The sequence below is a fragment of the Triticum urartu genome, chromosome 2A (assembly GCF_056163025.1).
Source record: "Triticum urartu cultivar PI428250 chromosome 2A, HENAU_Tu73, whole genome shotgun sequence".
In the NCBI taxonomy this organism is placed as follows: Eukaryota; Viridiplantae; Streptophyta; class Magnoliopsida; order Poales; family Poaceae; genus Triticum; species Triticum urartu.
In genome coordinates, this window is record NC_141874.1 from 674984050 (window position 1) to 674989412 (window position 5363).

Consider the following 5363-nt stretch of genomic DNA (forward strand, 5'->3'; position numbering starts at 1 on the left):
AATAGCAATTAATTAAGTATAGTGTTACAAGGCAAAACGGAGAGAGGTACTGGCAAGAGCAATGCAGAGCCCATTATTGTTTTGAGATCGTATGATCCTTTGAGCAAGGAGATTCATCTGAAATTAGATTTCATACAAGAGAGAAGGTAAGGCACAAGCAGAAATTTAGGAGTTCAAATTTTGAATTGATATCATAGACAGTACCTGACGCTGGGCTCCCAGCAGTTCTAATAGGGGTTTGGCCACTGGAGTAGGGGTAAAGTGTGGTACAGTTGGGCCTGTGTTTTCTGTGGCTGCTGATCTATCTGATTTAACAGGTATCACTACCTTTTCCAAATACCTAGTTTGTACTCCTTGACGATCTGCACTCACCCTCTTCCTTTTGGACACCTATTACAAAAGAACAACATTTGACTTGAAAAACATAGTGTGACGACACATGGAATAGGTACAGAAAATGGATAGGTACGGCATATACTCATATATGATGCTTAAACTAAGCAGATGGTGTAACAAAGTAGAAGTAATGCAAGAGGTCAGAAGCAAAATATGTGCGACCAATACAACTTTGCAAAGTTAGAGCAAGCACCTTGATGGGTGAATAAGGTAGGCCTTCCTCCACCATGCCAAGTTTGTTAGGCAGTGGATCATTCTGCAATATTCCTCTCATGTGCCCATTCTCATATTAATTTTGATAATGTTCAATATCTGACATGCATGAAAACATAAAAACAGGTGAGATTTTCTTTGTAATGCAGAAGTGATTCTAATCCAATACTGCCTCCCTGTAAACCCCTTTGTGCTATCTCTGCAATTCTTTTAAAAGATGCCATGCATGCTGTAATTTGTTGTGTGCATTAATATAATGTGGCCTACTACTCAAAATATGAGAGCTCCAGAAGTGATGACACTTCGCAGATGATAGCTTCAACATATAGTAAAGAAGAACAAGTCGACCTGACCTGACAGATTCAAAATATACTAAGGGAGAACAACTTGACCTAACCAGTCGACCGCAAGAGAAGAGTATCATCTTAAAGAAGAGCAGAAGAGCAAGCAGATTGAAGATATTACAAGTCTTTTAATACAATGTCGGTTGGCCACCCATGATGAACAAGAGCGCGTAGAGAAATACTATTCTTTCCGGTCTCTCCATATGTGGCTCATATGCATTTTGAAACTAAAGTAGGAACATTTAGCTAACCAATTAAACATCTCTCAGTTTTACTAATATCAGCAATAATATCATATATGAATTTGTACAACTAAGCTTGTTTAGCTCGATGGGTGGAGCAGTGCTATTACGACACGAACCACGTAGGCTGATTGTGGTCATCATAAACTGGGGAAAACATAAGCATGATGAGTAGAGTGTTGACCGTGGCTGTGGGATGGCCGATCTGAAGCTGCAAACCGCACAAAGGGTAGTTAGCAACCGCTATTTGCTTTGAAATAACAACTAAGATTTGGTATGGAGAAGAAAGTACGGTCAACAAGTGACAAAGAAATGCAATTGTGCTGTCTATCTATATGTCGCGGCATGCATTTGGAAACTCAAGTGGGACCTTTAGCTAACCAATTAAATGTGTCGGTTAACTAATATCAGTATCATATCACAATCATATTTGAAAAACTAAGCTTTCGAATTCTGAGTGTTGTGTTGTTTAGCTTGAAGGGTGGAGTAATGCTAGTACGACAGAAAGCACCTACACAGATCATAGTAGAGTAGATAAAAGGGGAAAACCCTAAGCATCAAGAGAAAAATCAGGAAAGTGGAACTAGCTGGACCAGTGGGTGGCGCACATGCTTTTCAAAACGAATATAGGAACATTAGGTGACCAATTAAACATTCTCTGTTTTAGTGATATGAGCATCATATCAGATTCGTATTTCAACACGTAAGCTTTGGGTTGAGGTCTTGAGGAGCAGTGCTAGCACGACACGAAGCACCTACGATGATGGTAGTGAATATAAAGGGGGGAAACCATAAGCTTTACGAGTATAGTGCCCATGCCATGGCGGATCTGAAGGTGCAAATTGGACAAAGCTACTTCGCAACCAATGTTTGCTTTCAACTAGCCACTACGATTTGGTACGGACAAGAAAAGTACAGTAAACAAATTACGATCTATTTTCCGGGTGAGATCAATAACTTAAGCACATATGGAAGAGTACTACCTCTCTTGCGATGCCATGTAGGCCTATGCTGATACGTTGAGGGTGCTGCGGGTGCGATGGCTGTCGGCGGCGGGGAAGAAGACTTTAGACGGCAGACGGCCGGGTCGGGGGATATATCCTCTTGCCGTGGACGAGGCGGTCGTAGGAGCGGCAACGGCAAGGTGGACGACGGCACCGATGAAGCGAGAGGAGGCGATGAAAGGATGCTGGTCCAGCACCATGGATGAGAGACGTACATCTCTTGCAGTGGACGACGGGGTAGGGGTAGTGGCTCCGGCAAGGTGGAGGATGGGGTGGCGGACGGAGGAGGCTGGTCGTAGTGCGGAGGTTGTCCTGCCGCCGACGGTGTATGAATGGGGAAATGGAGGGGAGAGGGGATCTCAAACTTTGGGACGCGCTTCTCTGAAATGGGGGAAAGTTACGAACTTATCCCCCGTTTAAAATTTCGGACATTTCGTCGGTTGGGGATAGGACGGTAATCTCGCATCTCCCAAATATTTGTCGGTAACTATTTCGGGCGAGGAGAGGGTGTTTTGCCACCCACAGTTGGCGCCCACGATGTATGAACGGGGCTGACAGGTAGGGCGGTTGTGTCACGTCTGATGGAAGTTACACATCTGCCCCTATTTAAAATATTAGCCTACAACAATTTCGGGCGAGGAGAGGGTGTTTTGCCGCCCACGGTTGGCGCCCACGGTGTATGAACGGGGCTGATAGGTAGGGCGGTTGTGTCACGTCTGATGGAAGTTACACATCTGCCCCTATTTAAAATATTAGCCTACATCGATTTCGGGCGAGGAGAGGGTGTTTTGCCGCACACGGTGTATGAACGGGGCTGACAGGTAGGGTGGTTTTTTCACGTCTGATGGAAGTTACACATCTGCCCCTATTTAAAATATAAGCCTACATCGATTTCAGACGAGAGTTTGTTTTGCCGCCCACCGTGTATGAATGGGGAAATGGAGGAAGAGACACATGTCTTTCGGACGATCTTGAATCAAATGTGTTTTGCCGCCCACATTTGGCGCCCACCGTGTCTGAATGGGCTCAGAGGCTGTCGTGTCACGTCTGATTGAAGTTACTAGTCTACCCCTATCGACAGCAGTGTAAATCCTGTCGATAAGGATGTCAAGTGTCAGGGGTAGACAGTAATTTCCATCTCGCAAACACTTGCTTCGAGCAGCCAACAAATTATAGTGGGTGTTTAGCCGCTTCGTTCAAAACTTGGGAGAATTAGCATTCACGTTTGCCCTAGGACCTGGCAAACTAAATTCAAATCCAATTTGTATTCGATTACGAATATCCACAGATAATTATACGTTTTGTTATTTATTTCTTCAAAACCACAACAAAGATTTATTCCACCTTTATATATGATTATGATTTAGAAATGTTGTGATCTTCGAATTCAGTAGGTTGGATACACTCTGAGTCAAACAGTTATTTCATCCAATACAATATGCTCACACGACAAACAGTTCACCTTATGTCAATCATACAAGTTCTGAGGATTACCTCGCCTAAAAAATTCGGATCATTACAATACATGGACAACATAGGGGGTCTTGCAACATAATCCATTCAGAGACATGACACAACATGAAAGTACAATAATCTAATGAAAATTTCAACTGGTATCTAAAGAAGAACCGGGATTATCTTGGGCTTCAGATAGCAGAAACAGCAGGACCTCCTCCGTCTTCAAATGCAACATTCTTACTTTCTCCAATTCTTGGGTTGCTTGCATAATGCGTGCCGCTAATTCCGTAATTTCCAGCCTCAACATAAATATTACCTCATTCATGGCAGCCACACCATATCTTTCTGCCTCTAGTAGAGCCTCAAGCACTATAATATCTGTGCTCAGACTGCTCTTCAGCGGTGTTGCCTCTGAACTGCTACCATCTGGTAACATGGATGGCACACTGCTTCCATAAATAGATTCTGGGGTTGTACATTGTGTCTTGGTGTGAACGGCATCCTGAAAGGTTTCCGCTAGACATCAGTAAGAGATAGTTATCATATGATCCAGGTAGTAAGCTTAGATGGGAAACGACGGACGAATTATTGTAGAGCATGGCAAACTATATTTAAATGGTTCGAAGCAGCATCAGTCGAAAAGAAATTAAAATGGTAAGATGAAACTAGGGATGTAAGTGGCAAATAAACGAAATCCGCCAGTCCCATCTAGTTAGTTTTTGCTACCTCCCTAGTTCATTTTCCTCAAAAAACAAAAACTCTTTTGAACTATCATACCACTAGTGGACTTTAATCGGGATTAAACCGGAACCAGTTGACATCCCTAGTTGAAAGGGAGTGTACACCTGCTATATTTAAGTTGCCAAGGCAGCTAAGTAGTTGAAATAATCTGAGAAAGGACTTAACAGTGTGGCCTCATATAAATTACGAATACAGTCTTGTGATGAAGTTGAGAGGAAAAGTTAAGGACTCAAATGAAATAGGCATGCATTTCTTTACGATAGTACAGCAGGCATTGCTGACATATTGGCCAACTCAGGTATAGCATAACAACAAATAAGCATTCGAATCAAGCAATACAGCAAAGCAGACAACTGAACTATTTGTAATTCGGTAGGATTACACGTTGAGGGCACAAGCCAAGAAAGCAGCCCACTCGCATTACATTTCACATGTACTAAAACACACTGGCTTACCATATGTTGCTGTGAAGCCTAGCTGCTGTTGCAATGTTTATTGAAGATATCGTCAACATCCCGTGGTTGCGAATCTAGTTGTTGTAGTTTATTCTGCACCATCTATTTAGGTAAAATTAATTTTAATCGCATGCACTGGTCCGAATTGATCATCAATGGTTCATCTAAACTAATGAAAGAAGGGTGTGTGCATACACGACAATACTTCCTCCGATTCTTTTTACTTTGCGTATAACTTTTTCTCAGTTTTCTCGTATTAGTCTGCGCGTTGCTGATTCCTAGCGCTGGTTTCCTTTTGTGCCCCGCCCCATCCGCCTCTGCCCTAATTAATTGGCAAATTAGTCCAGAAAAATTAAACCAGTGCCCTCCTTGGTATGCGGGTCAAGAGTTATGCGTAGAGTAAATAGAATCAGAGGGAGTATATCTGCTTCCCTCTATTTTTATGCTTGTTCGAGGTTCCAGCCCCAAAAGAACAAATATTTTGCTTGATGGGGTTGGCAGCTCCATAAT